We start from the raw sequence: 13,391 nt of genomic DNA, 5'->3' as shown, positions 1-13,391 counted from the left end.
ATTTTAGAGAAAAGGAATTTGGTTCAAAGAAACTAAGCGAGTGGCTGAAGGTCACACAGATGGTAACCTCTTCAACCCAAACTCAAACCCAGAGCCCAAGCCTTTTCTTTGAGGACAAGTGTTTCTGCGGTAATAAGACTCTTCTGAATCTATTTCTTTCCCCTTTTGAATCTCATTTTCCATTTGTATGTGTTGAACCAGATGAGTTCTAATGTACTTTGCCAGTTTGACATTCTGCTAAGTAATCTGAATGTTTACCAATCAAACTGATCTTGCCTGTCAAGTCTATAAAATAGGGACTGGTAGAAATCTTGTTTCATTATTCTGTTGTAATCCCATAGTGTCTAGTATATTTGGCTCCTAATGCATATTTGCTGCTTACTAATGTTACAGTGAAACTAAGAAAAAATACCTTAATTTTAGTAGCTTCCTCTTAACTGTTGCAAGACTTTAATATGTATATTTGTGTGCATGCACACGCATGTGTGCTCAGTTGTGTCTCTTTACAATCCCACAGATTGTAGCCTGACAGATTCCTCAATCCATGGTATTTTCCAGAATACCAGAGTGGGATGCCAGTTCCTACTCCAGGGGATCTTCCTGACCGCGGGATCATCCCCATGTCTCTTGCGTCTCTTGCATTGGCAGACAGATTTCTTCACCATTGTACAACCTGGGAAGCCCTCCCTCTCTTTTACAGCTGGCAAATTATCAACATGGAGTTAGGTCATCTGTAGAGTCACACACTGAGTCAGAGATAAAAGCCTCAGTTAGTCAGATCCATAACTTCCCGTCTTATCTTCTGGTTCTAACCGCTGTGGAAGACTTCACTCATTTGTATAACAATGCTCATTCCTGTAAAGAGACTCTACTCAAAAATGTACATATGTAGCCTCTCCCCAAGTGTAGTCCAAGTATAGTCCAAACTGCTGCTCTCAGGAAGTTTGAGTTTGTTGGCAAACATGAAACAGCCTCTCAAAGAAACATTAGTCAAGACTAACACTGTATTTTAGCCTTTAAGACCCTCCACTCCATGATAGGAACCTAATCATATGCTGCCACCTCCTTACTATGTGACCTTGGGCAAGTTACTTGAGCTCAACTCTAAAATTGGGTAATACCTACTTGAAAGAGTATCGTGAGGATTCGTTAATTCACATACAATTCTTAGGACAGGGCCTGGCATATGGTTAAGTACTATATTAGCTGCTGTTAATATTATCACTCTTGTTATCATTATTCATCCTACCCTTAAGCTTGTCCTGGGTGCTTGATAGTCACTGAATCGTTTGTCTGCTCTCATGCTGCCAGCCAGATGTTATATGCCTTTATCTCTGCTCTCCAAACATCTTTTCACTACTCTCTCAGAGAACTAACCACATTCTGCTTTGAATGGTTCTTTGTGTACATGACTCGCTAGTTGCCAAAGTGTCTGAAAGGACATTACATGCACTGTGCAGCTTGCTGGGAACATTTAGAGCAGGAAGAGGACAAGCTGTAAGCAGGCTAGACAGAGTCTGGGGAATACTTCAAGTGAGAATGGTGGTCCCTACCTCTGGAGAAGAGCTCGTATCATAGACAAGCCCAGTGTGGCCAGAATTCATGTCCCACAGGAGTCCAATCTCCTGTGGGAAATGTCTGGAGCTCAACAGAAGAACTGAGACGGGAATATTTTTCGTTGATAAGCATCCAAGCTCCCCACACTACCCCCAGCATGCACACGTGTGCATGTGTGCGCGCACACACACACCGGTATCAATCGCCATACTTCTATACAGCTGATTCCCCACCCCAGTTTCAAAGATAAGCCTTGGTCTAGGCCTGGCCAAGCCAACCAGCCCATTCCCCTGGTTTCTGTGTCTGGTTTTGGGATAACCAAATGAGTCAAGCCAAGATGGTTGGGCCCAATCAGAACTAAAAATTGCATGTGTTATACCACTGGCCTCCACTCAAAGAAGGCCTTCCTAAGAGTGAACTCAGTCACAGCAGAGAAGAAAGCAAAAGATGGAAGGAGAATCCTTATGCATTACTTGAGCCTTGGACTTTGCAGTTACATGAACTAATAATGTGCAGGAGGGGGAGAAGTGTTGGTTTTGTTTTTTTAGTTTTTGCTTAAGCTAATTTGAGTTTTGTTTTCTGTCATTAGCAAATCGGAAAAATTAGTACTACAACAGGAAAAATTCAGGATAGTACATATAAGTTCTAGACAGTATCAGTTCTCAGCATCTAGTAAAGACAAGATATTCATTTCTTTTTTTTTTTAATAGTTATTTATTTGGCTGTACCAGGTCTTTAGTTGTGGCATGCAAACTCTTAGTTGGCGTCCTGTAGGATCTAGTTCCCTGACCAGGGATGGCATCTGGGCCCCTGCATTGGGCGCACAGAGTCTTAGCCACAGGACCATCAGGGAGGTCCCAAGATGTTCATTTCATATGAGCTGGTGAAACTGGGTGGAGTTTACTTCATGTTTAACCCAGTTAAAACTTTGTGGAAAGGCTCATTGGAACTCTGGGAACACCAATGGCCTAGCCATTGACTAGGGTTCAAAACCCAAGTGCCTCCCTGGTGGAAAGATCCTAGCGAAGGAAGTACTTATCGGGGACCAGGACCAATGTGTCAGCATAGCCCCTAAGTCATTAATTTTAGGTAAGAAAGCCTCGCTACAGTTTTCTCACTAGATAAACAGCTTTCTAAAGTCTTTCAAGCAGAAGGCTTAGGGATAGAGAAGGAAAAAAAGAGAAGAAAGGAAGGTCATATTGGTTTCACATTCTAACTTTTATCAAGCTCAAGTTTCCCCTTTTAAAAAGTACTAAGGAGGACAGCAGTTGTGGCAAGATCAAGGTTGTAAGGCCACAGTACAAACAGGCAGTTTTTGTGTCATGAGGAATAAAGGGGGCTTCCCAAGTGGCAGAGTGGTAAAGAATCCATCTGCCAATGCCAGAGATGAAGGAGACGCAGGTTTGATCCCTAGTTTGGGAAGATCCCCTGGAGGAGGAAATGGCAACCCACACCAGTATTCTTGCCTGAAAAATCCTATGGACAGAGGAGCCTGGCAGACTACAGTCCATGGGTTTGCAAAGAGTCAGACATGACTGACCGACTGAGCACCCACAAAGAAATGAAGTTTTGTTTTGCAGGTAGAATGTGTTCTCTTTGGGGATTTGGGGGAGGGTGGGGACTGGTTCCTCTTTTTCAGCCTTATGCTTTAATTAAACACCACTGGATTTATGCAGTAAGAGTGACATGGTGTTCCGTCTACTGAAGGCTCTAGAAAGGCTAAAGGGCTGTGGCCTGGGGGGAAGGGAGAACTGTGCCATGCCACTTGGGCTTGCCTCAGTCCCAAACTGAAGCCTGGGAATTGGACACAAAGTCCAAGGTGGAGATGCTTTGGCTTGTCTTCAGTCACTTGTGCGTGTGTGCTCAGCTGCAAATCGTGTCTGACTCTGTGCGACCCCATGGACTGTATCCCCTCAGTCCAGTGGATTTCCCAGGTAAGAATACTGGAGTGGGTTACCATTTCTTCCTCCAGGGGATTTTCCCGACCCAGGGGTCGAAACTGCACCTCCTGAGACTCCTTCATTGGCAGGCAAATTCTTTACCACTGTGCCCCCTGGCAAGCCCCTCTGTCCTTCACTCTCTTAATACCTAGCAAATGTGATTCAGGGATCCTAACCTGACCACACTTCATGGGTAGTAGCATCATGTCTACCCTGTTATAATGCTTGATACATTACTCAGTTGTTGCCTGTTTATCCGCATATTCCATCAGACTTAATCTCCTGTTCACTATCATATTGTCAGTATCTAGAACACTACCTGATCCATTACAAACACTCAGTAAATATTTCTGAGTGAATGGATGCCATGGACTACAGTATTTCGAGATCATAATTATGAGATCCCTAATTTACATTTTCCTAAAGCAGAGCTTGAAACACAACTTGGAAGCAGGCAGTTTATTAGAGAAGAGCTCCTAAGAAGCTGGAAAGAAGGAGTAGAGAAAGTGGACCAGAGGAAAGTCAGTAAAGAGGGCATTAGTAGCTCTGTGAGCATCAAAGCTCAATCCATTGTCAGGAGAATTGTTTAGTATGCACTTCAGAACTGGCCCTCTGAGGTTGAGTATTTAGCTACCATTGGTTGAAGGCTAACCCTAGGGACATTAACACTCCCACACTCTGTGCTGCAAACAGTTGAGAGATACAGTAGGTGCTTCAGATGGGAAGCCATCTGTGAGCAGTAACTGTCCACCAGGGCTGCCACTAAAATCAGAGATGAGCTGTGGGGAAGAAGTATGAAGTGCCAGTAGTTTATATTACAGAGCCCTGACAATGACACAGAGACTACAGTAACAATCCTCCCAGAATAGAATATATTTGCTCTTCATGGTTCTTTAGCTGGAAATGGCCAAAAGGCTAGACTATCCCAATCAACATGGCCTGAAATGTAGGCTCAGGGCCCCTTTTTAAAACAACCCCATGTTATGTCTTTTCTGAATGAGCTGTATTTAAAGGTAGTCGTACTTGTTGAGGGAAAGTTCTTCTTTTAGAAGAATTGGAGCTAACAGCTGCAGAGATAGTACAGATTCTGGTAAAACAGTGAATCGAGACCTGCACTATCCATTAACCACTTGCCATATGTGACCATTTACATGTTAATTAGTTAAAGTTTAAAAATCACTTTTCAGTAGTATTATTAGGCATTTTTCAAGTATTCAATAACCACATGTAATTTGAGGCATAGGACAGTTTATAGATAGAACATTTCCATCATCACAGAAATTTCTATTGGACAGTACTGACCCAAACATTATAGCTGATAAAACATTAAATAAGAGACTGTTGGGGAATTTTAAATGGTTGGGTCAGGCCAGTAAGAACAGAACCCACTGATTAATCTTAATATCAAAAAAACTTAATCAGTGACTATATTCCTCCTCATATGATATAAAGATAAGATGTTTACAATGTATGCAGTACCACCTATGAAATATTTCTATCAGAACTTTAAACCCAAATCTGATCAAGCCTCTGAATCTAATTATGAGCCTATAAAAATATAGGGGCTTGGGGAACATGTTAAGTAATATCCTAGGGTTGCAATTTGCTTCCCAGGTAGCTCAATGGTAAAGAATACACCTGCCAATGAAGGACCTGCAGGAGACATGGGCTCGATCCCTGGGTGGGGAAGATCACCTGGAGAAGGAAAAGGCAACCCATTTCAGTGTTCTTGCCGGGATAAACCCATGGACAGAGGAGCCTGGCAGACTACAGCCCATGGGGTTGCAAACAGTTGGACCTGACTGAAGCAACAGCACATATGCATGCAGGGTTGCAATTAGCAAAACTGAGGATATGACAAATACTACAGGACATAATGACCTGGTTCCTTCAAGAAACAAACAGCAAGGAATTTTTAAAAGATTGAAAACAGAATAAAAGCACAAGCAACAAAAAGTGAATTGGACATCATCAAAATTAACAGTGTTTGTATTTCAAAAGGCACCACCATCAAGAAAGTGAAAAAACAAACCAAAGAATGGGAGAAAATTTTTGCAAATCTTTTATTTCATAAGAGGCTTATGTTTCAAATATATATAAACAATTCTTATATGTCAATAGTAAAAAGAAAAATAACCTAATTTTAAAATAGGCAAACAATTTGAATAGATGTTTCTCCAAAGAAGATATGCAAATGGCCAATACACATATGAATAATGTGTTCAACATCATTAGCCATGAGAGAAATGCAAATCAAAACCACCGAGAAATATCACTTCACACCCATTAGGATGACTCGAATCTAAAGGACAGATATTAGTAAGTGTTGATGAGGATGTGAAGAAATAGAATCCCCTTATATCACTAATACAAATGTAAAATGGTCCTGCCATTTTTTGGAAAACAGTCTGGCAGGTCCACTACATGTTTATATATAGAGTCACCATGAAACCCAGAAATTCCATTCTTCAGTATATACCCAGAAGAAATGAAGACATACGTCCACATAAAAATTTGCCCATGAAATGTTTATAGCAGCATTCTTCATAATAGCCAAAAAGTGGAGACAGCCCAAATGCCAATCAACTAATGGATGGATAAAATGTTGTATATCCATATAATAGAATATTAGTTGACAATAAAAATAAAGTACTGATACATGCTACAATGGATCTTGAAAACACGCTAAGTGAGAGAAACTAGACACAATGGGTCACAATTTATATGAAGTGTGAAATAGACAAATCCACAGAGACAGAAAGTAGATTAGTGCTTCCCAGGGGCTGAGACAAAGGGAGAATGGAGACTGATTCCTTATGGGTGTAACGTTTCTTTGGGAGGCAGTTAAAATGTTCTATAATTAATTGTGATAGCTGTACAACTCTGTGAATGTACTAAAATCTATATAAATGTGTGTGTGTGTTTATTTTCTAATTAATTTTTATTGGAGCATTGTTGCTTTACAATGTTATGTTAATTTCTACTGTACAGCAAAATGAATCAGCTACATGTATACACATATCCCCTCTTTTTTTGTATTTCCTTCCCATTCTCATTACTTGTCTGTTTCATACATAGCATCAATAGTGTACAAATGTCAATCCCAACCTTCCATTTCCTCCCACTACTCCCCTAAAATCTACTTAAATTTCACACTTTAAATGGATGGATTGTATGAAATGTGAATTATATCTTGAACTGACTTTATTCACAACACTCCAACACCAAATATGAGGAGTTTTTTTTTTTTTTTTTTCCCACACAAACCAATTCTCCAACTCTCTGAACATCAATTGGGTGCCTGTAGTTCATTTCAGTTCTGACACTACCTACCTGGGGTTTGATTGACCCCACAAGTTAATCCTGCTCAATCCTGTAAGATTACCCCCAACTCACATGACAGTTTCAAGTCAGAGGTCACTACTTGACTTCAGACCAACCGGCTATAAGTTCAGTAGGTTACCACAGTTCCATTTCCAGTTTCACTAATTTGCTAGAATGGCTCACAGAACTCAAGTAGATTCTTTACTTACTATGACGAGCTTACATAAACACTACAAAATGAATGTCCAGATAGAGCAACTTAGGGAAAGATCCAGAAGAGGCCCAGTACAGGCCCTTCTGTCCCTGTGAAACTGGGGTGTACTTGGCAGGTAAAGTGTCTATCAACTAAGAAACTCTCCAAACAATGTCATCTAGGGTTTTTATGGAGGTTTTATTATGTAGATACAACTGATTAAATCATCTGCTACTGGTAACTGACCTCAATCTCCAGATCCAACTTTGCACAGAAGTCTATGAATAGGGATGAAACTTCCAAATCTGTAATCTAGTTGGTTTTTCCGGCAACCAGCTCCCATCCTAATGCAATCTAGAGACCCACCAGGAGTCACCTCATTACCATAAACCCATACAATTGAATTTTCCAATCCCAAAGAAAGGCAATGCCAAAGAATGCTCAAACTACCACACAGTTGCACTCATCTCACACGCTAGTAAAGTAATGCTCAAAATTCTCCAAGCCAGGCTTCAACAGTACGTGAACCGTGAACTTTCAGATGTTCAAGCTGGTTTTAGAAAAGGCAGAGTGAACCACAGATCAAATTGCCAACATCCGTTGGATCATCGAAAAAGCAAGAGAGTTCCAGAAAAGCATCTAGTTCTGCTTTATTGACTATGCCAAAGTCTTTGACTGTGTTGATCACAAACAAACTGTTGAAAATTCTTCAAGAGATGGGAGTACCAGACCACTTGACCTGCCTTTTGAGAAATCTGTATGCAGGTCAGGAAGCAACAGTTAGAACTGGACATGGAACAACAGACTGGTTACAAATGGGGAAGGAGTACATCAAGGCTGTATATTGTCACCCTGCTTATTTAACTTATATGCAGGGCATATTATGAGAAATGCTGGGCTGAAGCACAAGCTGGAATCAAGATTGCAGGGAGAAATATCAATCACCTCAGATATGCAGATGACACCACCCTTATGGCAGAAAGTGAAGAAGAACTAAAGAGCCTCTTGATGAAAGTGAAAGAGGAGAGTGAAAAAGTTGGCTTGAAACTCAACATTCAGAAAACAAAGATCATGGCATCCGGTCCCATCACTTCATGGCAAGTAGATGGAGAAACAGTGGAAACAGTGGCAGACTTTATTTTTTGAGGCTCCAAAATCACTACAGATGATGACTGCAGACATGAAATAAAAAGATGCTTACTCCTTGGAAGAAAAGTTATGACCAACCTAGACAGCATATTAAAAAGTAGAGATGTTACTTTTGCCAACAAAGGTTCATCTAGTCAAAGCTATGGTATTTCCAGTAGTCATGTATGGATGTGAGAGTTGGACTATAAAGAAAGCTGAGCACCAAAGAATTGATGCTTTTGAACTGTGGTGTTAGAGAAGACTCTTGAGAGTCCCTTGGACTGCAAGGGAATCCAACCAGTCCATCCTAAAGGAAATCAGTCCTGAATATTCATTGGAAGGACTGATGCTCAAGCTGAAACTCCAATACTTTGGCCACCTGATGCAAAGAACTGACTCATTTGAAAAGACCCTGATGCTGGGAAAGATTGAAGGTGAGAGGAGAAGGGGGCGACAGAGGATGAGATGTTTGGATGGCATCACTGACTCAATTGACATGGGTTTGAGTGAACTCCGTGACTTGGTGATGGACAGGGAGGCCTGGTATGCTGCAGTCCATGGGATCGCTAATAGTCAGACTCAACTGCGACTGAACTGAACTGAGCTGATACAATTGAAAGGAGATTGTTACGAATAACAAAAGATGCTCCTAACACATCTATCACCCAGGAAATTTCAAGGATTTTAGAAGCTCTGTGTCAGATACCAAGGACAAAGACCAGATATACATATATCTTATTGCATCAAATATCTCAATAAACAATCTATCATTAAAACACAGAATAAAGTAAATGTAAGTAGAATACTGTATTAGGCTTCTCCAGAGAAATAGAACAAATTGGAGACAGAGTGAGAGAAAAAAAGAAGAGAAGGGAAAGAGAGTTGCTATAAAGAATTGGCTGGTGTCATTCCCATTCAAAAACCAGGAGGCTCAAGATTCAGGAAGAAACAATATTTCATTTTAAGGTAGAAAAAAGCACAAGGCCTAGCTGGAAAGCCATAATCCCCCTCGTACTCCGCAGAAGTTGTGTTTTCATTCTGTTCAGGCCTTCAACAGTTTGAAAGAGGCCTACGGATATTAAGGAGAAGAGTGTGCTCAGTCTATTTATTTTTTAAATAATTTAGGTTTCGGCTGCGCTCAGTCTTCGTTGCAGCCCCTAGTTGTGGCAAGCAGAAGCTGCTCCTCGGTTATCGTGCACAGGCTGCTCACTGCGGTGGCTTCTCTTGCTGTGGAGCGTGGGCAGTAGGGTGTGCGGACTTCAGCGGTTTTGGCTGAGGCACTCAGGCGCTAGAGCACAGGCTCAGTAGCTGTGGTGCATGGTCCAAGCTATTCCACAGCATGTGGCATCTTCCCAGACCAGAGAACAAACGCGGGCCTCCTACATTGGCAGGCAGATTCTTAACCACTGAGTCACCAGGGAAGCTCTCAGTCTATTTAAATATTAAACTCATCCAAAAACACTGCCACAGGAATACCCAGATTAATGTTTGGTCAAATATCTGGGCACCTGATGACCTTAGTCAAACTGGCACGTAAAATTATCCATCACACATTCTAACCCAAATACAATGTGTATGGTTTTGGGGTCCAAAGAGAAAGACTGTAAAATAATACACTTCTGTGAAACACTCAGCAGATTTTGATCACTGACTGAGTATTAAGTGATATTAAGAGTTATTGTTTTCCGGATATCTTCCATTTGTTTCTTCAGAGTCACTCTCTACCTTCCTCTCTTCTCCAGAAGGCTGGCCTCTGGAACACACACACGCACACACACACATAACATATCAGTAGGCTCCCACGCTCTTTATCTATTAGATGGACTTGGCCAGTGAGAAATCCTGCAAAAGAACACAGAGAGGGAGTAATGTCAAGGTATCACTCACTTGTCTTTCTCCCTGAAAGACACTGTTGTGTCTCCTCACCAAAGGTCATTGCTTTTTTCAGAGTACTCCACCCTATAGATTCTTTCTCCTGTTGGATTCTGGTAACCATTCCCTCCCCATATTCTTATGGGTCTGGAGGTGATGCCAACAGAGTCACTTACCCTAGGTTAGTGCACTATACCTTGTGGTTTCTCTGTACCCACAACCCTTAAATAAACATTACTAAAGTTATCTTATTTGAGTATGTCATCCGTTTCCTATGGAAACCTTGATTCAAGTGTGAAAAGAGTTTTGTGGTTGTATAAAAAAAAAGTGTGGCAGGGGAGTCTTGTATTCTTTTATGATACCATCTGATATATTAATTGATGAACTGATACAAAGTCTGAAATTTGCCTTGAACATAATCCAACATGATTAGTGTTTCAGAATTAATAGGACAAGAGTTTCAGATTTAATAGGTCAAAAGTTGCAGAGACTTGTACAACAATATGAATACTACTGAACTTTAACACTTAAAAATGACTAAGATGGTAAATATAATATTATATAGTTTCTACCACACACACAAAAAGGAAAATCCAACACGGGCTTATGTTGATAATTGTTGAATCTGAGTGATGGAAGCATGGGGACTCATTACCTCATTCTTCCCAAGTTGAAAAAAAGAAAAAAAGCCCCGAAGAGTATGATATCAGAAAGAAGAAGACGACCTGCTGATCAGAGAAGACAGACAGAGACTTGAAAGCTCAGAGAATGAATTTATCATGTTCAGTTCCATTCAGGTGTGTCTGACTCTTTGCAGCCCCATGGACTGCAGCACACCAGGCTTCCCAATCCATCACCAACTCCCACAGCTTGCTCAAACTCATGTCCATAAAGTCGGTGATGCCCTCCAACCATCTTATCCTCTGTCGTCCACTTCTCCTCCTGCCTTCAAACTTTCCCAGCATCAGGGTATTTTCTAAGGAGTCAGTTATTTGCATCAGGTGGCCAAAGTATGGGAGTTTCAGCTTCAGCATTAGTCCTTCCAATGAATATTCAGGACTGATTTCCTTTAGGATGGACTGGTTGGATCTCCTTGCAGTCCAAGGGACTCTCAAGAGTCTTCTCCAACACCACAATTCAAAAGCATCAGTTCTTTAGTGCTCAGCTTTCTTTATGGTACAACTCTCACATCCATGCTTGACTACTGGAAAAGCGATACCTTTCACTAGACTGACCTTTGTCGGCAAAGTAATGGCTCTGCTTTTTAATATACTATCTAGGTTGTCATAACTTTTCTTCCAAGGAGCAATGTGTCTTTTAATTTCATGGCTGCAGTCACCATCTGCAGTGATTTTGGAGCCCAAGAAAATAAAGTGTCTCACTGTTTCCATTGTTTCCCCATCTTTTTGCTATGATGGGACTGGATGCCATGATTTTAGTTTTTTTGAATATTGAGTTTTAAGCCAGTTCTTTCACTTTCATCAAGAGGCTCTTTAGTTCCTCTTTGCTTTCTGCCATAAGGATGTTGTTCATCTGCATATCTGAGGTTATTGATATTTCCCCTGGTAATCTTGATTCTGGCTTGTGCTTCATCAAGCCTGGCATTTCGCATGACAAACTCTGCATATAAATTAAATAAACAGGGTGACAATATACACCTTGACGTACTCTTTGCCCAATTTGGAACCAGTCCGTTGTTCCATTTATGGTTCTAACTGTTGCTTCTTGACCTGCATACAGATTTCTTAGGAGGTAGGTCAGGTGGTCTGGTATTTCCATCTCTTTAAGAATTTTCCACCATTTGTTGTGATCCACATAGTCAAAGCCTTTGGTATAGTCAATAAAGCAGAAATACATGTTTTCTGGAACTCTCTTGCTTTTTCAATGATCCAGTGGATGTTAGCAACTTGATCTCTGGTTCCTCTGCCTTTCCTAAAACCAGCTAGAACATCTGGAAGTTCACAGTTCACGTACTGTTGAAGCTTGGCTTGGAGAATTTTAAGCATTACTTTGCTCGCATGTGAGATGAGTGCAATTGTGCAGTAGTTTAAACATTCTTTGGCATTGCCTTTCTTTGGGATTGGAATGAAAACTGACATTTTCTCATTCTGTGGCCACTGCTGAGTTTTCCAAATTCACTGGCATATTGAATGCAGTACTTTAACAGCATCATCTTTTAGTATTTGAAATAGCTCAGCTGGAATTCAATCACCTCCATTACCTTTGTTCGTAGTGATACTTCCTAAGGCCCACTTTACTTCACTCTCCAGGGCATCTGGCTCTAGGTGAATGATCACACCATCGTGGTTATCTGGGTCATTAAGATCTTTTTTGTATAGTTCTTCTGTGTATTCTTGCCACCTTCTCTTCTTAATATCTTCTGCTTCTGTTAGGTCCATACCGTTTCTTGCCTTTATTGTGCCCATCTTTGCATGAAATGTTCCCTTGGTACCTCTAATTTTCTTGAAGAGATCTCTAGTCTTTCCCATTCTATTGTTTTACTCTATTTCTTTGCATTGATCACTGAGGAAGGCTTTCTTATCTCTCCTCGCTTCTTTGGAATTCTGCATTTAGATGGGTATATCTTTCCTTTTCTCCTTTGCCTTTAGCTTCTCCTCTTTTCTCAGCTATTTGTTAGGCCTTCTCAGACAACCATTTTGCCTTTTTGCATTTGTTTTTCTTGGGGATGGTCTTGATCACTGCCACCTGTACAATGTCACGAACCTCTGTCCATATTTCTTCAGGCACTCTGTCTATGAGATCTAATTCCTTGAATCTATTTGTCATGTAGCCATGAGATTAAATTCATGAGAGTGAATTTATCATGTAGCCAGACTAAAAGGCCTATGTAGCTATGGGTTAAGGAAATAAAGTAAGTAGAGGAAACATTGGGTCGCAGGGCCAGCTTGAAACCATTGTCAGTGGTACCCTATGTGCCATTCATTTTTCATATCACTGGGTGAGAATGTGAAACCTGCTTGCGATTATCACTCTGGATCTGGGTCCAGCTGAGGCCGATGTTCTTAGGAAGAGTAGGGCAGATCTATATCAAGCAGGTCTGACACAGAAAGGAAGCAGAAGCTCCAAAGTTCAAGAGTTAAGAGTCATGCCAAGGCTCTGTCAGGTACAAGACCCTGTGTGTTGGATGTTGTGGGAAATGACTAAGAGTAGAATGAACAACTGAATACCTGAAAGAGACACTTGATACCCTTGAGATAAAGAAGTAGCTTTCCTCTGGTACCTGAGGAGGGAAAAAAAGGAAGGAAAAATGACATAGCATTTTAGAGGTAGAGATAAGGAAAGTGAGGCGCTGCCTTCAGATAGCATTTCATTTTCTCACTAAATATAACTATGTAATCCTGGTACGTTTATTTTCA

The 13,391-nt window shown here is 40.9% G+C and overlaps 1 protein-coding gene across 1 annotated transcript in view; it reads right to left on the bottom strand.

Moving 5' to 3' along the window:
• DOCK7 (dedicator of cytokinesis 7) overlaps positions 1 to 13,391 on the bottom strand; it is a 215,462-nt gene that overhangs the window by 188,086 nt on the left and 13,985 nt on the right. The gene's annotated exons all lie outside the window — the stretch shown is intronic.

This window comes from Capricornis sumatraensis, chromosome 2 (assembly GCF_032405125.1).
Source record: "Capricornis sumatraensis isolate serow.1 chromosome 2, serow.2, whole genome shotgun sequence".
Classification (NCBI taxonomy): domain Eukaryota; kingdom Metazoa; phylum Chordata; class Mammalia; order Artiodactyla; family Bovidae; genus Capricornis; species Capricornis sumatraensis.
This window is presented reverse-complemented; position numbering and strand designations above follow the sequence as displayed.